We start from the raw sequence: 23,441 nt of genomic DNA on the forward strand, positions 1-23,441 counted from the left end.
GTTTTGAGCACGTATCTTCATAACGAAGGAATAATTTACTATCCATTGCCATTTCCTTTTCCATTACAGTCATGAGTTGCTTAAAGACTGGGATGCATTCTGAGAAACGTGTTATTATGCTGTCTCATCATTGTGTGAATGTGGAGTGTACTTACACAAACCTAGATGGCATAGCCTACTACACACCTGGGCTATATGGCATAGCCTGTTGCTCCTAGGTCACAAACCTGTACCTGTCCTGACTACTAGAGACAATTGTAACACAGTGGTAAGTATTCGTATATCTAGACATATCTACACATAGAAAAGGTACAGTAAAAACACAGTATTATAATCCCTATGGGACCACTGTTGTACATGCAGTTCATCATTGATCAAAACATCACTATTCAGTGCATGACTGTATATCCTTTAGCAATTTTTCTAGTAAGTTGTTGGTCTTATTGATTCCCATTAGTTTATTGTATTTTAGGAAGATTTCATCCCTCTACCTGTGACCTGAATTGAAAATAATTTTTCCCAGTTTGTCATTTGTCTTCAGGTTTTACTTCGTTTGTTAGTCCATTTTCTGTTCCTGTGACTGAATACCACAGACAGGGTAATTTATAAAGAACAGAGATTTAGGCCAGGGATGGTGGCTCATGCCTGTAATCCCAGCACTTTGGGAGGCCGAGGTGGATGGATCACGAGGTCAGGAGTTCAAGACCAGCCTGGCCAACACAGTGAAACCTTGTCTCTACTAAAAATACAAAAATTAGCCCGGCCTTGTGGTGTGTGCCTGTAATCCCAGCTACTCCAGAGGCTAGATAGTAACTTGAACTGGGGAAGCAGAGGTGGCAGTGAGCCAAGATCGTGCCATTGCACTCCAGCCCAGGATACAGTGTGAGATTCCATCTCAAAAAAAATAAATAAATAAAATCATATTTAGGTCATGATCCTGGAGGCTGGGAAGGTCATTAGCATGGTTCCTGCATCTAGTGCAACCATGCAGTGTGAGAGGTATCACATGGCAATACAGAGCAAGTGTGCTACCTCAGGTCTCTCTTCCTCTCCTTATAAAGCCACCAGTCCCATCATATGGGCCCCACCCTGATGACTTTATGTAATCCTAATTACCTCCTAGAGGCCCCACCTCCAATCAACAATAAATTCAGAGATTAAGTTTCTGACCCACAATATTTAGAGGACATGTTCAAATCATAGCACTTAGGTTTTAACTTTTTAAAATACAGAAGTTATAATTTTTCTGTGATTGAATTTATCAATCTTTTTTAAAAATATATATTTTATTGTGTTTTAGGTTTTGGGGTACATGTGAAGAACATGCAAGATTGTTGCATAGGTACATACATGGCAATGTGGTTTGCTGCCTTCCTCCCCATCACCTGTATCTGACATTTCTCCCCATGTTATCCCTCCCCAACTCCCCATCCCCCGCTTTTTTTTTTTTTTTTTAATTCAGGGTCTCACTCTGTCCCCAGGCTGGAGTGTCACTGCAGCCTTGACCTCCTAGGCTCAAGCAATCCTCTCACCTCAGCCTCATGAGTACCGGGGACTACAGGCATGCCGCACCACACCTAGCTAATTTTGTTTTGTTTTTTGCAGAGAAAAGGTCTCATTATGTAGTCCAGGCTGGTCTCAAACTCATGTACTTAAGCGATCCTCCTACTTCAGCCTTCCAAAGTGCTGGCATTACAGGTGTGAGCCATGGCACCTGGCCAGTCTTTTTTTTTATGGCTTCTGCAGTTTGAGTGATAATTAGAAAGGGTTTTTCTACTCCAAGATTTCTTCCCCATAAGTTCTTTTTTTTTTTTTTTCACTCCGTTGCCAGGTGCCAGGCTGGAGTGCAGTGGCATGATCACGGCTCATAGCAACCTCGACCTCCTGGGTTCAAGCAATTCTCCTGCCTCAGCCTCCCAAGTAGCTGAGAACTATAGGCGCACGCCACCACGCCCAGCTAAATTTTGTATTTTTAGTAGAGACGGGGTTTCACCGTGTTGGCCAGGATGGTCTCTATCTCTTGACCTCGTGATCCACCCACCTTGGCCTCCCAAAGTGCTGGGATTATAGCGCCCGGCCCGTATATTATTTTAATACTCTTTTTTCTCTCTTTTCACATGCATATCTTTAATACATGTATTTGGACATTCTGTATTATTTTAAGCATTTCTTGTAAGCAGCATATTGTGTAGTTGAATTTTGTTTTTAAACATGAGAATATAAAAATATTTGCCTTCAATAACATAGCTTAATTTACTTATATGTATTTCATAACTAATGTAGCCTCATTTACTTCATTTTTGTGCTTCCTTATTGCTTTATTTTTTGTTCTTTGCTATACACTTTAGGTTTTTCTTGCTTTTAGCTTCTATAATGATTTTGAAGGTGAAGATCAAGTTTGTAGTTCTTTAAACTCTCTTATTTATGTTTTTTTTAAGACAGGATCTCACTCTGTCGCCCAGACTAGAGTACAGTGGTGCAATCTCAGCTCACTACAGCCTCCACCTCCCAGGTTCAAGCAATTCTCATGCCTCAGCCACCCAAATAGCTGAGATTACTGGCACACACTGCCACACCTGGTTGACTTTTGTATTTTTGGTAGAGACAGTGTTTCACCATGTCAGCCAGGCTGGTCTCAAAATCCTGGTCTCAAGTCATTCACCTGCCTTGGTGTCCCAAGGTTCTGGGACTACAGGTGTGAGCCACTGCGCTTGGCCTCTTTAAGTCTTTAGATTAGTCAAGCACATATACTTAAATGCATATTTATCGAATTACCAAAGTCAGTAGGAGGTGCCGTTTATTACTCTGTACTGGCTGCGTTTAATGGATCTCTACACTTGTCTGCATTATACAGATGAGGAAACTAAAGCTCAGCATGTTTACATAATTTGCCCAAGGTCACCGCATAATTTTTTTTTTTTTTTTTTTGAGACGGAGTCTCTCTCTGTCGCCTAGGCTTGATTGCAGTGGTGTGATCTCGGCACACTGCAACTTCCACCTCCTGGGTTCAAGTGATTCTTCTGCCTCAGCCTGCTGAGTAGCTGGGATTACAGGTGCACACCACCACGCCTGGCTAGTTTTTGTATTTTTGGTGGAGACAGAGTTTCTCCATGTTGGCCAGGCTAGTCTTGAACTCCTGACCTGAGGCAATCTGTCCACCTTGGCCTCTCAAAGTGCTGGGATTACAGGTGTGAGACACAGCACCCAGCCTAATTTCATGATCTCTGGATGATGGAAAATTAGGAAGCTTAAGCCAGGCAGGGCCACCCCAGAACTGGAGTGTGGAGGAAATCTCCGCTAAACAACACGGCTGAAAACAAAGGAGGGGTGAATTCCTTAAAGTAAAATCCCGGTGGCCTCATAACCCTTGATATGGAGCTCTTGGATTTTTGCCAGTCTGATAGATAAGAAATCATAGCTCACTGTAGTTGTGGTTTGGATTTCTCTTGTGAGTGAGAGCAAGCATCTTTTCACATGTTTGAAAGCCATTTGCATCTTCATTTCAATGAATGGCCTATTCACATCCTTTGCCCACTTGGGAGGCACCCAGCAAATAACCACTACATCCAAGCTTCCTGAATTGTTTGTTTCGAGAATACCAAACAGATGACTTTTAGAGTTTTATTGTTTATTACAGAAAATCATTTCAGAGATAAAAAGCTTTTTATCTGAACCTTCAGAACAATTTTCTTCCTGCTGGTGCTGTGAGATCTCACAGATTCCACATTGATCGTTTTTGTTCACTCTCTCTTGATCAGGCAGAAATAAAGCCAGGCCAAGGACTGTCTCCTGATCCTTTCAACCTCATGCTGTAAAGTTTAACATTGTAGAAGCCTCAATTCCACCATTAGACAGCCAGTATAGACACAGAAAAAGAAGCTGACAGAGGTCTTCTAGGGGAATTATCATCATTATCATCAATAATAGCTGACACTCAAACAGCACTAAATGTATGTAAATTTATTTATATGTGTGTATTCGTATATATATATATATATATATATATGCACTAAATGCAGATATGCTAAATTTATGCACACACACACATTTAGTTCTCACAACATTCCTGTAAAATAAGTACTTTCTCTATTTCCATTTTACAGATGACCAAGGTGAGGCACAGATAGGTTATATAACTTGTCCAAACTCACACAGCTAAAATCTGGTGGAACCATAACTCTACCTATATGATCTGGTTCCGGAATCCACACCCTCAATCATTCTGACTGGCTTGGAAGATAATTCCTGTGTTGTTAAGGTATGGCCAAACATCCATCTGGTCACTACTGCCCCTGGGGCTCTGAGACTGGAGTAGGGAGTGGGGATTAGTCTCTCTTATCTCCTTTGGAAACTTTCATTCTTCATTCATTAACTTATGTAATCCTCTGATTCATTCAACAAATATTTATTGAGTGCCTACTATGTGTCAAGTCCTGTGCCAGGTGCCAGAGATAACCAAGATAAATTAGAGATGGTCTTTGTCTTTAAAGAGCTTGCAGTAAAGAGGGGTGGGAGATAAGACATGGTCAGTTAATGACACAGATGACACATGCTGTTCTGTTTCGAAGGGAGTAGTAGGTGGTACGTCGTCCAAGAATATGTTTCTCCATCTGGCCCCATCTACCATCTAGTTAGCGCAATTTCTCTCTTGCACTTTACCCTGTGATCTTCTCTTATCTTTAGTTTATAAAGCATCACTGCAAGCTTTTGGATTTCTGCGTATCTTCTTGAGCATTTTCACAGGGTATGGAGATTTGTCTCATCAGTTATAACTGCTGTCATTTTTTTTATTATCTCAGAAAGGCAGCCCTGTTCCTATGAGTAAGGGGAAGCCAGGGACGGGTATCAAGTAGGGCAGATGGGCACCTTTAGCATTCCAGCTGTAATATGAAAAATAAATTGAATGGGGGAGGTGAGATAGGCAGCCCATTCAGGAAACTGCTCCACAGGCAGAATTACCTGAGCGAAGACTGTGGCTGGGGGAGGCAGGAGGTATGGATTCAAGGAATATCAAGGAAATGGAATCAAAGGGACTTAGCAATTCAATCAATAATGTTTAATTAGCACCTATTAAGTGTCAGGTGCCCAGAATACAGCAGGGGGGAACAAGATAGATACAGCCCTTGCCTTCATTGCATCTAGATGGGGAAATGGACAATTGGAGCCTTTGCAATAAAAGATGATAAGCGATGCAACAGAATACATCAAGTCACTGCAGGAAAACAGAAGTGGGCACGTGAGGGTGTGTGTGGGAGGAGTCCGGGCTGATGCCTGAATTTCTGCCTTGGCTACAGGAGTAGATGGTGGGGCTATCGTCTGAGCCGGAGAATCCAGGAAGGCAGAACCCTACGGACATCTCTCTGGGTCCCCCCAAGCCCAGGTGGTAAGCAGAGACTGTTGAATGAATAAATAAATGAATGTGGGCATATGAATACTCCCCAGCCCCCAGCCTGACCCTGAAAGAGGAAGATGGAGAGTGGTCCTGAAAGAACCTAGAAGTTTCAGGAAGCCCAGTGGTTACTCAACACCCACAAACTGTCAGCCTCTTCCCAGTTACCCAACGGGCCATACGAGGCAGCCATGACTCTCCTGATGCCCAGCAACCCAAGCCGGGCTGCCATGACTCAGTGTATCTGGGTCCTGGACAGTGAGCAGATTCAATATACCCATGGCTCTTTGAGACCACCAATGTGGGCCCCAAAAGCTGTTGGAGGCATTCCTGGAATGGGCAGGGAAGGAAGAATTAGCCCTCCAAATTCCCTGTGCATGTGTTCCTATAGTTAGGACCCTTCCTCTGGCTCCTGCATCCCTGAAGTGTCCTCCTGCCTCAGCACCAAGACCCCTGGGTCTGGGTCCATTTGCCTCTGTCCAACAGCAGAGATTGATAATTATCTTCTGTGTGCCCAGTGCCCAGCTTAGACAACCCCTTCCCCCAGCACATAATAGAAGATTTCTTTTCTTTGTCATTTTACTTTTTTCGTTTGCTTGTTTTGAGACAGGATGTCTCTCTGTCATCCAAGGTGGAGTACAGTAGTGTGATAATGCCTCACTGAAGCCTCGATCTCCTGGCCTCAAGTGATCCTCCCACCCTAGCCTCCCAAGTAGCTGAGACTAGGTGGACACCACCATCTCCAGATAATTTTTCTATTTGCTTTTTGTAGAGATAGGTTTTTGTCATCTTGCCAGGCTGGTCTTGAATTTCTGGGCTCAAGCAATCTGTCCTCCCTCAGCATCCCAAAGTGCTGAAATTACAGGCCTGAGCCACTGTGCCCTGGCAGAAAATGTTTCTTTAGTTCAGAGACAACCGTACCCTAAGCCCAGGGGCCAGGCTCCCCCACCCTCAGGAGAAGGAAGGCTCACCAGAAACCACATAAATACCATGTCCTTGGCATGTGGCCAGGATGCCCATAGTTACACCATGACTGGGTGGCCTAGGCTCTAACAGCCTCTGACCCAGGGCGGGGAAGGCACCAACCCACTGCCCTGCCTCTGCCCCTGCCCGCTGTCCATATCTGAGTGTCCTGGAATTGAAGAACCTTTGAATCTAAAGGATAGAAAGGCTCTGTGGTCTTGTTGTCCCCTGCCTTTTTTTTCTGTGTTTCTTAGCCATTCATTCTCCTTTATCATTTACTGCCCCTCAAAAAATTGTCTGCATTCCCATTGTCTCTCCTGTGAAAAAGGACATGTGAGCTTCTGTGCCCCATCGGGGGCTTGAAATCGCCACTCAGTAGTTCCCTCTTGTGCACATTAATGAATGTGTCTGCCTTTTCTCCTATTCATTTGCCTTTGGTCAGTTGGTGTTTCAGCAAACGTTCAGAAGGCAAAGGGGGAGTTTTCCCTTGGCCCCTAAAGTCACTGGCCAGGTGTTTGCCATCAGCATAGGGTTACATGGAACTTGCAGGGAAAGACGCCTGTGGCCTCTTTGGCACCCATCACTGCTAGTAGGTTGCAAAAGGGCCTAATGGCCCCTGGTATAAATGCGTGTGTGTGTGTGTGTGTGTGTGTGTGTGTGTGTGTTTAGCTTGTGTTTATTTTATCCATATATGTTTATATTAGTATACACACACTCTCTCTCTATATATATGTATATATGTATATATATACATATATATACACACACACACATATATAATAGTGAAATTTATAAGTATACATAAATTGATTTTTTGTTTGAGATGGAGTTTTGCTCTTGTTGCCCAGGCTGGAATGCAATGGCATGATCTCAGCTCACGGCAACCTGCACCTCCCAGGTTCAAGTGATTCTCCTGCCTCAGCCTCCCGAGTAGCTGGGATTATAAGCATGCCATGTGCCACCATGCCCAGCTAATTTTGTATTTTTAATAGAGAAAAGGTTTCTCCATGTTGGTCAGGCCGGTCTCAAACTCCCAGCCTCAGGTGATCCGCCTGCCTCGGCCTCCCAAAGTGCTGAGATTACAGGTGTGAGCCACCGCACCCAGCCCATAAATGAATATTTTATGTGTATATGTGTGTGTATGTGTGTGTGTGTACATACATACATTTCTTTTTCTTCTTACATATATGGGGATATGCCACCGGAGTGGCAGACAGTGCAATAAATTTATATGTATAAATATCTGGATTTAAATTTTTATCTATTGGTGCATGCCATTACATATGTAACATGTTTTTTATATATTTAAAAATAAAAATCTTCTATTTGTGAGTGTGCATATATTTCTAGTTTTGCCTCTCCTTGTGTCTGTACCTGTAAAACACTTGAGTGACAGGCAGTGCCACACTGTTTCTTGAGAACAGATTCTGAAGCCCTGAGTCCCCACTGACCCTTGTTCCTCTGGTCTCGTGTGAGGACGTGGCTGTGCACTGAACTCTAGATGTCAGAGCCATTTGTTCGCATGGTATCTCCATGAGGTTGAGCCCCCACTCTAGGAGAAAACAGCTGTTTAGGGGTGAATGGGGGAAGCAAAACCCGAATTGATTGGATAGTATCAGGTGGTCTCACATTCAAGTCCTATCTGATTGCAGCTTCTCTGAGCTTCTAAGAAGAGAAGAGGCTCTTCTTGGCTTGTGCAGACACACACTTGTCAGCCTAGGCTGTGACCTAAAGGCTGGCTCAAAAACTCACACTGCTCCTCCCTTCTGAAGAATCCAAACTGACCTGTTCAGGCCCCGATCATAATGCCCTCGGCAATGGGAAATCACCTTAACCTGGGACCTGAGACCAGCCCTCTTCCTGAGACCTGCAACCAGTCACTTCCTTGAGGGTGTCTGTCTCCAAGGCCACAGAGCCTTATCTTCTCCCCACAACCCAGAACAGCCCATGAGAGCCGGGGAGGGGATGCGGATGAAGCCCCTGCCATCCCTGAGACATGAATAAGTGAGCAGTAGCTCCTTTCTCCACGGCCACAGTTAAAGTGTCATCACATGCAATCACCAAACCATCCGTGGGGCCACGGACAGGCAAGAGACAGGCCATTTTGCCAAGCAGGAAGCTGAAGACTGTTTCGAGGCAGTGTGCCATGGTGGTTAAGAGCACCTCTGCTAGGTCCTACCTGCGTGACCCTTAATCCTTCTCAAGTGGATTTTCTTGCTGGTAAAATTGGGTAATGATACCTGCCTGGTAGGTTAGTGTGCAGATTAAATGACTGTGTAAAGAGAGGGTGAGCCCAGCGCACATTAGGGAGGTGTTCAGGGAATCCGTGCGTTCCCATGGCGATGTTGGAGGCTGTTTCCACACAGCTACACACCCCGCATGGGCTCCCCGGGTCCCCTTCTAGGCAGCCCATGTTCCCTGCCACGGCTGGACCCATCCAGGCTGATGGCCAAATGCAGCCTCTGCTGGGAGCGGAGAGGCCCACTCCACCCTGGGGATTGCCCCATCACCTCAGCTGTGCCCGTCTTGTGGGCTCCCCACCCTTCAGGTCTTTTCTACCTGAAAGCAAGCTAGGGCTCCCCTTCCTGCCCTGGAATCACTTATTTGTATGACCCTTCAAGCAAGACGTCATGTGTTTACCGTAATTTCTCAAGCACCTCCTGGGAACAGGACCCTGGCAGGGAGATCCAGGGGCCCAGAAGAAACACAGAGAGTAGGGAGGGGGACGGAGGCACATAGTTCAATTAGTTCTCAAGTATTAAACAAAGGATTTTGTTTTTTCTGACACTAGAAATAACACCTCTTCATTGCAGAGTATTTGAAAAGTACAGAAAAATATAAAGCAGGAAATAAAAAATCCTGACTGTCCTGATTTACACAGGTAACCAACGTTAAGATTTTGCTGTGTTTGATACCAGGATTTTCTTTTTTTTTTTTTTTTTTTTTTTTTTTGAGACGGAGTTTCGCTCTTGTTACCCAGGCTGGAGTGCAATGGCGCGATCTCGGCTCACCGCAACCTCCGCCTCCTGGGTTCAGGCAATTCTCCTGCTTCAGCCTCCTGAGTAGCTGGGATTACAGGCACGCGCCACCACACCCAGCTAATTTTTTGTATTTTTAGTAGAGACGGGGTTTCACCAGGTTGACCAGGATGGTCTCGATCTCTCAACCTCGTGATCCACCCGCCTCAGCCTCCCAAAGTGCTGGGATTACAGGCTTGAGCCACCGCGCCCGGCGATACCAGGATTTTCTAAGCATTTTAACCGAGTCATAATGTGTAATACAATTGTGTATCCTGCTTTTTTTTCATTCACCATAAAGCCACAAAACATTTTCCTGGGTTTTTACAAGCCAGCCAGTTAAATTATACTCTGTTGATTTCAGCTCATCATTCTGACAAAAATCCTTAGCTTTCATTAGGATTTAGCTGTATCTTCCTAGGATAGCACAGTGCTGGGTGCCAGCCTGGAGGAAACGGAGGAGGGAGAAAAGAGGAGATAAAACCAACACCAAGGAGATTTGTCCTTTCTGCCCCTTTCTTCCCCTGATGCTACATGTTTCTTAGTACGGGAATGCCACGGCAGCCACCTGACTCCCAGGGTCACCTGGACTCACCTAAGGTTCTGAATCTTTCCCCGTTCACTTTGCACACCCAACCCTAAAGTGAAGAGAGCTTACTCCCTGCTAGGAAAAATGCCTTCCTCTGTAGGGGATAGCCCTGCAGACCCTAGGCAGCAAAGATTCTGCTCCAGCCACCCTGCTCCCACTGAGGTCCTCTGCCTATTTGTCAGATGGCCTGGTTTTCAGGCCTCTGTAGCCTGGTCACTATTTCTTGACTCAGCACATACCCCAAAGTGTCAGAACGGTCCTAGAGCTCCGGCTGGGCCTGACTGAGTGTGGAGCAGGGCGGGGCAGTCCCCTCTGCTCCGGAGGCTGTGCCTCTGTTAATGCAGCCTGCATTTGCATTTGTTTGTTTGGCAGCCTCCCCCTTAGCTCATGTAGAGCTTGTGGTCAGCTCAAACTGTGACCCCCTTTTTGTGTCATTGCTGGTAAACCAGTTCTTCCATGGCCTGTGCTTGGACAATTTTTTGAAGAAACAACACACAAGCATTGATACATGTCCCATTTTATATATTTGCATTGTGATTTTTAGCACCCTTCCTGGCTTTTTGTCATGGGTGAATTTGATACATGTGCACCATGTCTTTATCCAACCTGTTGATGAAATGATTACTCCTACCTGGCCCAACACAGAAACTCCCTTCTCACAGGCCCTGGTCCATATCTGGAGCCAGAAGTTTGATCAGCTTCCTAAAGCCTCTGAGAAAATACTACCTTCTTTAAAAACCCAATCATGCATGAATATTCACCCAAAATCATTGAAATCAAATACTCAGACAAATACTTATACATAAATGTTCATAGCAGCACTATTCAAAATAGCCAAAAAGTAGAAATAACCTAAACATCCATCAACAGATGAATGGATAAACAGAATGTGGCATTCATACAGTGGAATATTATGCAACCATAAAAGCAAGAAAGTTCTGACACCGCTGTAACATGGATGAACCTCAAAAAAACATTATGCTAAGTGAAAGAAGCCAGATACAAAAGGTCACATATTATCTGATTCCATCTATGTGAAATATCCAGAATAAATAAATCCATAGAGGCAGAAAGCAGATTGGTGGTTGTCAGAGGCTGGGGGTAGGGGGAACAGAGAGTGACTGCTTAAGCAGGTTTTCTTTTGGGGTGATGAAAATGTTTTACATGGGGCGTAGTAGCTCACAGGTGTAATTAGCACTCTGTAAGGATGAGGCTGCCAGATTGCTTGAGCCCTGGCGTTCAAGACCAGCCTGGGCAATATGGTGAAAAATAATACAAAAAATACAAAAACTAGCTGGGCATGGTGGCACATGCCTGTAGGCCCAGCTAGTCGGGAGGCTGAGGTGGGAGGATCACCTGAGCCTGGGAGGCGGAAGTTGCAGTGAGCCAAGATCACACCACTGCACTCCAGCTTGGGTGACAGAGATAGACCCTGTCTCAGAAAGAAAAAAAACATGTTTTGGAACTAGATAGAGATGGTGGTTGCACAACACTGCAAATGTACTAAATGCAACTGAAATGTACACTTTAAAATGGTTAATTGTACATTACGTGAATTTTACATCAATAAAAAAATGATTTGCAAAAGAAAATAAATTCGATTATGCATTCAACCGACAACATTGTGCTGGGTATTAGGGACATGGAAATGAATCAGACCCAGTTCCTGCCAGTGCTGGTAGAGCCCATAGTCTTAGAAGCTGAGATGGGGCAGTTGAACCCAGAACTCAAACACTGCCCTCTGAGACTCACCTACCGGCTGGGTTCTCTCATGGGTTCCCACCATGTAGACTGCCAGGGGCTGCTGTCCCTTCCATCTCAGTAATCAGAATGCGCCCTTTGAGTAACTTTGCCATGGAGAAGTCTGACAATCACTTCCTATGTCATGTGATCAAGCCTGTTATCAATGGTGATTAAGTCATGCTAATGGAATGTTCCCTTGATATAATGCCGTGAGAACGGCACTTCACCTGGGTGACCTTCCTCCCAAGAACTCAACCCAATCTAATCATGAGAAAACCAACAGAAAAGACCAAATTGAGGGAGAGTCTGCACAATACCTGATGATAAATACTCAAAATTGTCGAGATCATCAAAAACCAGGAGAGTCTGAGCAACTCTCCCAGGCTAGGAAGAAAGGATGAAGGCATCATGTTGGAATATAACGTGACATCTTGAATGGAATCCTGGGACAGAAAAAGGACATTAGGTAAAAATGGAGGAAATGTAAATAAAGTATGGATTTTAGTGAATAATAATAATGTTTTAATACTGGTTTATTTGTTGTGGCAAATATGAGATGTTAGCAGGAGAGGAAAGTGGGTGAGGATATACAAGAATCCTCTGTACCATCTTCACAACTTTTCTTTCCATCAGAAACTATTCTTTTAAGAGGTTTCTCCATGTGTTCTAAAATTTTATTTTAAATTATTATCCTTAAAAATTGCATTCCTAAAATGGCTGTAACAGGCTGTTCAGATAGAGGTGACAATGGGGACATGAATGGGGTGGAGTGTGACCTACTAAACAGTTTGGCATATAAGGTATCATTTGTTCTCCAGGTGCTAACTGACTCCAGGGAGAAACATAAGGCCTCGTCTGATCTCCACCCTCCCCTCCTAGTTCCTGACCTGCTGCTTGTTGATAGGCTCCTGACTTGGGAGCATCCCTAGAGACACCAATATCTTCAAAAGTCCAGACTAAGAGAGTCAGGGTCTGGCCAGGCGCGGTGGCTCATGTCTGTAATCCCAGCACTTTGGGAGGCCGAGGGGGTGGATCATCTGAGGTCAAGAGTTCAAGACCAGCCTGGTCAACATGATGAAACCCCATAACTACTAAAAATATAAAAATTAGCTGGGCATGCGTGCCTATAATCCGAGCTACCTGGGAGGCTGAGGCAGGAGAATCACTGGAACCTGGGAGGCGGAGGTTGCAGTGAGCCGAGATCATACCACTGCACTCCAGCCTGGGCTACAGAGTAAGACACAATCTCAGAAAAGAGAGTGAGGATCTCTCTTCTGTGGCCATGAGATCCCACAGGCCCTGGACCACACATCTTTCCCAGGGAACTTACACCAGGAAGAACTTTAGATAAGCCATTTCACTGCCTTTGCACAGGGGTGCGGCATCATGGCCTCATGTTTATGTTCTGAGTCAACAGTAGAATGACATCTTAATCCAGTATAATATCCACTGATGCTCCGCCCACCAGCCAGGGGCCATTTCCTCCTCTACTGAGTAGAGAAGGTGGGTACATAAGGGCATCACAGACATCATCCATTTGCTCAGAAGGGCATCATGATGCCTTTGACTGGCAGGATAGTGGTTAAGAGGAATGACTTGGAATAGACAACTCTATATTCCAATCCTGATTCTATCACTTGTTCATTTCTTTAAACCCTATGACCCTCAGTTTCTACAACTGTAAAATACAAGTAACAAGGGTCTGGACTATTGAAGGTATTGGTAACCTGGAACGTTGCTGGCAGAGGGTGTAAAAGTCTCTCCTCTGTGGTTTACATCGTTTACCTTTTGAAAGTTGAATCTCCAGGATGGTGCAGTGGCTCACACCTGTAATCCCAACACCTTGGAAGGCTGAGGCAGACAGATCACTGGAGGGCAGGAGTTCAAGACCAGCCTGGCCAACATAGCGAAACACTGTCCCTACTAAAAATACAAAAATTCGCTGGGTGTGGTAGTGCACGCCACACACAGCTAATTTTCTACTCAGGAGGCTGAGACAGGAGACTCGCTTGAACCTGGGAGATGGAAGCTGCAGTGAGCCAAGACTGTGCCACTGCACTCCAGCCTGGGTGACAGAGTGAGACTCCATCTCAAAAAAGAAAAAAGATAAGAAAAGAAGGTTGAATTTCCATTCTCTTGGTGTTTGTGTTCTCTGCGAGTCCTCAAAGCTCTCTGACAGTGGTTCCGTGAGCACAGTGGTGGGCTCCACTGTGACCAGGGGTGCAATTCAGCCCAAAACTCCTTTGGAGCAGCTAGGGGAAGGCCAGGAGGGTCTGATGCTTGCCCATCCTGATCCCAACCCTCTGTCAACGACATTCCATGTCATGTCATTTACCTGAAGGTTTGTGAGCTTCTGGCAAGTTGGGGGAAGGCAACAAGCAGGAAAAAGCTGCAGGGATTCACGGGCTCACCAGCCTCCCTTCTGTTCTAACAGTGACCAACATGGAAAGAGGAGGAGAGCTATCAATGCCATTTTGGGGAATCATATTTGAATGATTACCTTGTGCCAGGTACCTATGTCTCCCTTTCCCAAGCCCTTGGCTCCCAGGTCAAGTAGGAGAAGTCTTATAATTCTTTTGTGTCTCTGAATCTTGTCTCTATAATCAATTAAGAAATTACCCATAGGACATATCTCCTCCTCTTCTTGACTCTCTCTATCAAATATTGACCTACTTGCCTACTGTAACTATCCCCAGAGAAATCATTCCCTGGGTAAGGAAAACTATCATTGCCATTTCAGTGGTGACTCCATGATCACTATCAAGAATCACTACCTTTACCACACCATCAATCATCATAGCAAATCCTGCTCTCCTCACAATGCCTTTAATGATAGTTGAAATTTATTGAGCACCTAGCATGTGTCAGATACTGAAACAAGAGCTTTCCATGTATAATCTTAATATTATCATCTAAATCCCATGTTCTTAATAGACAACCCTGTTCCAGCCCTGGCCCAGGAGTGTAAAACCCTCCTTTCTTTTGCTGGGAGTATTTGCATCTGCTGTGGTTGTGTTTTTACCACTATGAACACCGCACACGGACAGGCCCTGGAAGACCATCCCAGGGTGTGTGAGAGCCCCTGGGGTAGGAGGACAGACCTGGGAACCTGAGCTGGCCTCCAAGCATGCCAAAGGTCTCAGCTCTGCCCATGAGCTGGGGGCCGGCAATGACCTTGGAACCAGGAGCTGGCATAACCAGAATCTCAGTAAGATTCCAGTGGAAGACAAGGACTTTAAACAGGGCTTCAGGCTCCTGTCAAAACTCTTGGATAGAGCTGATGCGAAGTCCACAAGCTCCAGTGAAGTGGCATCTGCTCCCAAAGCCACAAGTCCATTAGTGATACAGAAGCCAGCAAAGAAAGAGAGAGAACTGGCTGGACCCTGAAGCCAGTGTGGGGAGCGGAAAGGATAACAAGGGATTTATTTGCCTATGACCAGACTTGACTCAGATAATTACTGGCGAGGAGACTGTCACAGAGGAGCGCTCAAGGTCTTGTGCATGCCTGTACCCAGCACTCCTTTATATTCTACAGGGCTGTCATCAGGTGACTCATCACTGAAACTGCCCCATGTCTGTCCAGTGCAAACCTGCCCAGAATCGAGCACACACCTAGAAAGGCCAGGGAGGTCCAGGAGGTCTAAGACATGGGCCAATGTGACACGAACTCCTGGAGCCCCCAGGTGTGCCAGACATTCGCCCTTTTGTTGGAGGACTGTGCGAAGGCCCAGACAGTACACCAAGGGGCAGCTGAGGTGCTGGAGCACTTGAGGTCTCAGGGCAGCTACAGCTGTGCCATTGTGTGCTGGCTGCAAAGCAGCCCCAATTATACCCTGGCACCCAGCACTGTGCCTGGCACACGGTAGCTGCTTATTGAGCACACAAATGAGAGGATGAAAGGTCCCTGCCTTAGAGGCATTCACAGTCTAGCAGGGGAGACATGGCACACTGCAAACCCATGAAGAATTTTCCCCAGTGGTAGCCTTGGATTTGGATTTTGGCTATTGAGGATACCTGGAGGTAGCAAAGTACTTCCAGGACCAGATGGAGGGTGGTGTGGAGGGGGTAGTGTGAGTCGAGGCTGCAGGGGAACGCTGCGTGCATGCATGCACAGGGCTCAGCTATCCTGGGAGTGCTGGGGAGCCACATGACTCAGGGCAGGCAGCAGGCTGAAGGAAGGGTGGGGTCCCCTGGAGAGTGCCAGTGAACCGCACGGAGAGCCAGTCTCAAACCTGCCTTCTACTGCCCTCCCTCCATCCACAGTTTACTGTTCCGGGCAAAGGCCTCTGTGCAGTTCACAGACAAGCAACAGCTTTGATGGAATCTGCAACCTAAGTCATAAAGATCAAAACGGGATAAAGCTGGAGTGAGTTTCCGAGTACCAAAAACAAGTAACATCTCAGAGATTACTTAAAAAATAAAGGCAGCTCAGTGCAGCAGAAGGAGCTTGAGCCTCAGCATTAGACAAATCTTTTTTTTTTTTCAACCAAAGGGACACTTTATTGAGGCTCCAGGGTCGTGGGGCCTGGGCAGGAGGCTGCCCTTCCAGGAAGAAAGAGGCTTATTTGACCTTCTTCTTGGGCGCAGGTTGTTGGTGTGGCCACACTTCCTCTTGCGGCAGTTGACAGCACGGGGTGCAGGCGAGCGTAGCACTTGCGGGAGCTCATCTTGTCGCAGTTGTATTTCTGGGCAAGCTGGTGGAGGGAAGGCTCAATAATGCCACCTCACAGGCGCAGCACTAGGTGCAGGGTGGACTCTTTCTGAATGTTGTAGTCTGAGAGCGTGCCGCCATCCTCCAGCTGTTTACCGGCAAATATCAGACACTGCTGGTCAGGTGGGATACCCTCCTTGTCTTGAATTTTGGCGTTGACATTCTCAGTGGTATCACTGGGCTCGACCTCAAGGGTGATGGTCCTGCCCGTGAGGGTCTTCACAAAGATCTGTATCTCTGCGTCTGCAACTCGGCCGCCTCGCTCAGCATTAGACAAATATAAGTTAAAATCCTGGCTTAGCTACTCTAGCACCTACACTCCCAAGCCTCAGTTTCTTCTTTAATCTGGGCACTGGAGACGGTGTCTGCAGCGGGGCCTGGCTCATTTGGCCAGGGCTCAGTGAGGGGTAGGTAGGCATGGCCCTGTCACAGTCATTGCAGAGTCCCAGACCATAGCTGTGAAGGGGCCTGGACAAACAGATGCCAAAAGCCACCGGGACCTGCACACAGGGAGAAAGTCACTCACCTCTTCTAATATTGGAGAGAGGTTGTGTCTACCCACTAAAATTGCCCCAAGCAACATTCTATACAGAGAGAAAGAACAATGTGGTGTGACTAGTCCCTCCAGCCTCAGTGGAGCAGCCGCACAGCGCATTTCCTGTATCGGCTCTCTATCAACTCATCTCCTGTGTCAGGTTCTTGGCCAGGGGCTAGAGGAGATGAGAGGAGAGGAAGATTCAGTCCCTGTCCCTCAGAAATGCAGTCTTGCAGGGCCAGATTTTTATGAGCAACAGCATGCCATGATGCCAAGCCTCACCTGGTCACGGGCCAGGCACCAGTCAGAGCTACTGAGTTCAGGCTGTTCTCATGGTGACCTCTCAGAATTAGCCAGCGTCCCTACCACCCCCAGCTTTAGTTGCATCATTGCATTTCCACTTATGCCACTAATATTCACTGAAGCCTGCTCTGTGGTAGGGCCCGAATGCAACGGAACGTGGCCTCTGTCTGCATGAAGCCTCAGTCACATGGACCAGTCAGTCCCAGTGAAATGGCAACTCATTCTCTCCCATTTTGTGATTGTGTATCTGCCTCCCCACCAGACTGTGTGCTCCATGGAGCAGAGGCTGTGTCTGTCCTGGTCACTGTCGGCTGTGTCCAGAGCCTGCTCCAAAGCCTCCTCCAGAGACGGTGCTCCACTGATCGAACAGCTCCGTGAGGAGGAATGTGACCGACAGCACCCTGGGAACCCAGAGGAGGAAGTCACAATGCTAAGGGACAGCTAAGAAAGGGCTCCTGGCAGAGTCTGTGGGTAGAGTTTGTATAGGATGGAAAGAGGCAGAGCTGGAACAAGCAAGAGTGTGGTGGTAGGGATGAGGCTGAGCTTTGCAGGAGTTCTGGGCAAGAGGGATGGCGAGGTTAGCTGAGTGCCGGGCAAGAGTTCAGGTGCTGCCTCTTGGGGTCTTGGGGTCTCTGACTCTCTACATAGCTCTTAGTTTCCCCTAACCCTGGGGTTCTCACTCCCCTATCCCCCTGCCTTCGAACAAGGCACCAAGAAGTCCATGGATAAGGGACCCTGAGGGCAGCAGGGGAGGTGGCGAGAGCTCTGGTTGTCTGAGTCTAAGACCTTCCTCTGATGAGGTCCCAGCTCCAGTCACCTTCCACACCTAACGTGGACAGAGAAGGTACAAGATGCCCAGTCAAGTCTGAATTTCAGATAAACAGTGAATAACTCTTTAACATAAGGGATATTTGGGACATATGCTTATACTAAAAAGTTATTCATTGCTAATCTGAAATTCAAATTTAACAACGAATCCTGTCTTACCATTTGCTAAACCTTGCAAACCCTCCCCGCCACCTCCCTTTTCAGCATGTCATTCGTCTCTGCCCTGAGCTCCTAGAAACCATCAGAGATTGTGGGCCTCCTGCAACATACTCACCAAAACAGAAATTCAGAGCTGCGAGGAACACGGAAGCTTATCTAGCCCCACTGCTCCCCCAGTAAGTGGACTGGGAGGCCAAGGCCCAGAGGGAGCAGGCACTGGCAGGTCCTTGGGCACCTCTCAACACCTTGGCTGGAAGTTGGACCTCCCTGACAACAGGAGGACCCTCAGTTGGGGGCTTCTTAGGAAAGGCCAAGGCCCTCCTGTTCATCATTCTGGGGCAAGGCAAGGCAGGGAATCTCTAGGTTTCTGCCCTGACCCAGGGCTGTTGTTTGCTGGATCTTGACACCCCCAAGTGAGTCACCTCCACCTCCCAGGCTACACCTGATGCAATGCCAAGGCCCTGGGGTGCCTCAGCTCTTACCTGGCTCCCAGGCTGGAGGAGCCAAGTGGGTAGAGCTTGGGTGGCTCTTGGGCAGGACTTCGTGGGAGGGACCAGACTGCTCATTGCCCAGCAGTCCTCCTCAGGCCCCGCTAATGGCCCGGTTAAGGGCAGCCCTCAGAAACCCTCAATGGTGCAGCCGGGCGCGGTGGCTTATGCTTGCAATCCCAGCTCTTTGGGAGGCAGAAGTGGGCTGATCACTTGAGGTCAGGAGTTCAAGATGAGCCTGGCCAACATGGCGAAACCCCATCTCTACTAAGCAAAGTACAAAAATTAGCTGGGCGTGGTGACAGGCGCCTGTAGTCCCAGCTACTTGGGAGGCTGAGGTGGGAGAATCGCTTGAACCGGGAGGCAGAGGTTGCAGTGAGCTGAGATCGTGCCACTGCACTTCAGCCTAGGTGACAGAGTAAGATTCCATCTTAAAAAAAAAAAAGAGGGCCGGGCGCGGTGGCTCAAGCCTGTAATCCCAGCACTTTGGGAGGCCGAGGCGGGTGGATCACGAGGTCGAGAGATCGAGACCATCCTGGTCAACATGGTGAAACCCCGTCTCTACTAAAAGTACAAAAAATTAGCTGGGCATGGTGGCACGTGCCTGTAATCCCAGCTACTTAGGAGGCTGAGGCAGGAGAATTGCCTGAGCCCGGGAGGTGGAGGTTGCGGTGAGCCGAGATCGCGCCATTGCACTCCAGCCTGGGTAACAAGGGCGAAATTCCGTCTCAAAAAAAAAAAAAAAAAAGAAAGAAAGAAAGAAAGAAAGCCCCAGTGGTGCAATTGGAGCTGAAGGGGAGGTGGAGTGCCTGCTGGTGGGACGAGGTACATGGGTCACGGGGAGGGACATAGACTTGATTAAAATCACCCAACCTATCAGGCCTGCAGGGGTCTTCTGTCAAGTGGCCATTCCCAGCTCCCCACTGAAGGTGCCCACCTCTCTGGGCTCTGTTTCTTCATCTCATCTTTCTGTCATTATGTTAATTAGTTCGCTTATTGTCAATGTCTAGTTAGAACATAAATCCTGTTCACTGTCTTGAGATCGTAGAACAGTACCTGGCTTAGCAAACATTGTGGAAACTGCCCTGACTGCATTTCACCTCGTGTGGAACATGGTCCCTGATGCTACGGTCCCCCCACCCTCCCATGAGCACCTCAGCATCCGCCAGGAGACTGCTCTGTGCTCAGCTTTGTGTTCCCTGGCTCCAGGCTGCGGCTGCCTCCTCTGGTTACAGCTCGGCCTGGGTCCTGGGACTAAGAAAGTCACAGCACAGGGTTGGAGCAGACTGACAGACCGTGGGTTTAAGGCACTGCTCAGGGTGGGGCTTTCATCTGCCTGCCCAGTGCTTCCACCCAAACCATACAAGCCTACAGCACCTAGGCGTGGCCCAGGAGCTCAATCCCAGGCCCACACCGAGCACACTGAGCTGACCCCTCCAAGCCAGTCTGGCTGAGGGTACAGAACTGAGCTAGAAGCTGATGACCTATCTGCCTTGTTGTGTTACCTGCCACATCCCTAGGCCTTGCCAGGCCTGGCTTCATCTGTCTGTATAATGATGACTCTGGGCTGACTGGTCTCTGAGACCTGCTGGCTCAGCCTACCCATGGCTTTTTCCTACTCCCTCTCTACCCTTAAACCTCTGTGCCAGCCTCTCCTGTACTACCCTGGGAGTACTCCTGACCCAAGGACCCTAGACCCTCCCCTTCACCCTAGTCAGACCCTTTGCTGACTCTATCCCCTGTCATTCTCTAGGACCCATGTCCTGGTCCTATCTGTCTTGAGGACCATGGGCAGTTGGTGCCAAAGGACTGTCCCCAATGTACTTGGGATACTTTAAAGTCATCCAGGCCAGGCGTGGTGGCTTATGCCTGTAATCCCAGCACTTCAAGAGGCCAAGGCGGGTGGATCACAAGATCAGATCAAGACTTCCTGGCTAAGATGATGAAAAATACAAAAAATTAGCTAGGCGTGGTGGCATGTGCCTGTAGTCCCAGCTACTCACGAGGCTAAGGCAGAATTGCTTGAATCCAGGAGGTGGAGGTTGCAGTGAGCAGAGGTCACGCAACTGCATTCCAGCCTGGGTGACAGAGAGAGACTTTGTCTCAAAAAAGAAAAAAAAAGTCATCGAGAAAAATGTCATTCAGGGAAAATCTGTCCACATTTGCCTGGCTCCAGGCCTCTAACCAGTCCCAATAGCTCCTTTGGGACGCCTGCTCCCCTGACATGTCCAAAGCTAAACTTTTTATCTTTCCCCAGACCTGCTCCTCCTGTCTCAATCTCAGCAAGAGCATCACCAACCAGCTGGTCACCTGGGCCAGGAACCCAGGAGTCACCAAGCCTCCTCTCACTTCCAGCCTGCCCTCATCCCATCCTTCACTAAATGCTGGCCACCCCTCTGTGCTATCCTGGGGACTGTCTACGTCTCACCTTCCGCAGAACTGCCCACCTTCATCCTTCATCTTTTCCTCCCGAACCTCGAAAGCAGAGGGCTCCTTGATGTTGCTCTCTGCCTTTAGTCCATGCTTCATGCAGCAGCCAGAGAGGGACCCTGCTGGCAACACACGCAGCCTTGTCACTCCCTTGCTCAAAACCCTTCCATGGTTCCCACTGCCCTGGGGATAAGGTCCGGTTCCTTGGCCTGGCATTCGAGGTCCTCCAGGCTCTGGATCCTGCCAGCCTCATCAGCTCATCTCATGCTGCTGTTCCACCAGCCCCCAAGCATCCTCCAGCTCCCGGCTGTGGCTCATGATGTTCCCTCCACCTAGAAGGCCTCTCTTCTTCCAAGTCTTTAGGTTCCTCTATCCTGAATCATCTGGAGGGTCCACCGTGGGAATCAACTCCTTGTTTAGGGAGGCGGATAAACAAGGCTTTTCTCAGGGTGCATGTGTGTTTTTAGATAAGTCAACATTTATCTATTTATTCGGATACTCATAGCCTTTCAAAAAGGATTTGAAGTGGGCTATTCAATATTTTTTTTTTTTTTACTAGGCAAAGAACTTTATTAACCTTGGTTTCAAACTTGATTCCCAGGCTTCTTCGGCTTAATTAGCTGCAAAGAATGAATTGTGTGTAAGCAAAAAACTGAAAAGAGCTGCAGTGTCCAAGGGGCTTGGGCTTAAAAATATCAGAGATCTAGATTTTATCAGATCCATAAACAAACATTTCTTAAAAAGCAGTCATAATATAAAATAGCAGCTCCCAGTAACTTCTTCAAGTTTTACCTTCAGAAGTTGGCTCAATTCAGTTTGCCTCATTCTTGGAAGCCTCATCAACATTCTCCACAAGATCTGGAACTTCATCCTCCTCCTCTTCTCCAGGAGCAAGCGGTGCTTTTCCATCCACAGATTGTTTGGGCAGAGCCTCAGCCAGTCTCCTGAAACTAGTCAGACTGTCGGCCCCGAGCTGGTTTAGGATGCTGGGTAGCATTTCTGTCAGCTGCTTTGTCTCAGCATGGCCTGTAATGGTGAAAGTGTTTGCTGCCAGAGATGCCTGAACTTTAGGGTTGTTAAAGTGGATCACTGTTCCTTGGTTTGTAAACATATTCACCTCTTCAATACCAGAGATATTGTTTACCCCTAACTTCTTTAAGGAGAACTGAAGTTTTTTATCATCTGCTGTGGCTGTTCTTTTTTTTTTTTTTTTTTTTTTGTTTGTTTGTTTTTGTTTTGTTTTGTTTTTTAGCCAGGTGTGGTGGTGCATGCCTGCGGTCCCAGGTACTCGGGAGGCTGAGGCAAGAGGATTGCCCAAGCCCAGAAGATCAAGGCTGCAGTGAGCCACGATCGTGCCACTGCACTCCAGCCTGAACAGAGAAAGACCCTGTCAAAACACACACACACACACACACACACACACACACACAAATAATCTGCAGCTGACCCTTGAACAACATGGGTTTGAACTGAACAAGTCCACTTACACACGGATTTTTTTTTTTTTTTTCTGAAGTTACCAGTAAGTAGACAGCTTTGGTAATTGTAGCAACACATTTGTTATAATTTCACCTAATCGTGAGAAATTTGGTTGAATGGGATGAGGAATTATTATTATTATTATTTTTTTTTTTTTTAAAGAGTAAAGAAGAGGAAGAAAGAGAAAGAGGAAGAGGGAGAGAGAATGGGGGTATTGCTTTGCTGCCCGGGCTAGAATGCAGTCTAAATATGGGTATGCCTATAATTGTCCTTAATAATGGAGACATGAAAGAAAATGAGGGAAGAGAATAACAAACAAGGAGCCAACCAACATTTCGTTTAAACTTCTAAGTTGATATGATGTGGTACTGATAAGAGTGTATATTTTGTGTAAAGTGGAGAGTTCTATAAATGTTAATTACGTTTACTTGTTCCAGATCTGAGTTCAAGTCCTGGATATCGTTGTTAATTTTCTGTCTCATTGATCTAATATTATTGTTGAAGTCTCCCACTATTATTGTGTGGGAGTCTAAGTCTCTTTATAAGTCTTGTATGTCTGGGTATTCCTGTATCGGGCGCGTGTATATTTAGGACCTTTAAATCTTCTTGTTGTTGCATTAATTCTTTTATCGTTATATAATGTCCTTCTTTGCTTCTTTTGATCTTTGTTGCTTTAAATACTATTTTATCAGAGGCAAAAATGGTAACTTCTGCTTTTTATTTATTTATTTTTGCTCTCTGGTTGGTTGGTAAGTCTCTCTCCATCCCTTGTTTTGAGTCTTTGTGTATCCTTGAATGTGAGATGGG

General features: G+C 46.9%; 1 pseudogene; it reads right to left on the reverse strand.

Moving 5' to 3' along the window:
* Positions 1-21,928: 21,928 nt before the first annotated feature.
* On the reverse strand, positions 21,929-22,347 carry LOC101031848 (transcription factor BTF3 pseudogene; annotated as a pseudogene).
* Positions 22,348-23,441: the final 1,094 nt, after the last annotated feature.

The sequence above is a fragment of the Saimiri boliviensis genome, chromosome 6, assembly GCF_048565385.1.
Source record: "Saimiri boliviensis isolate mSaiBol1 chromosome 6, mSaiBol1.pri, whole genome shotgun sequence".
Lineage (NCBI taxonomy): Eukaryota > Metazoa > Chordata > Mammalia > Primates > Cebidae > Saimiri > Saimiri boliviensis.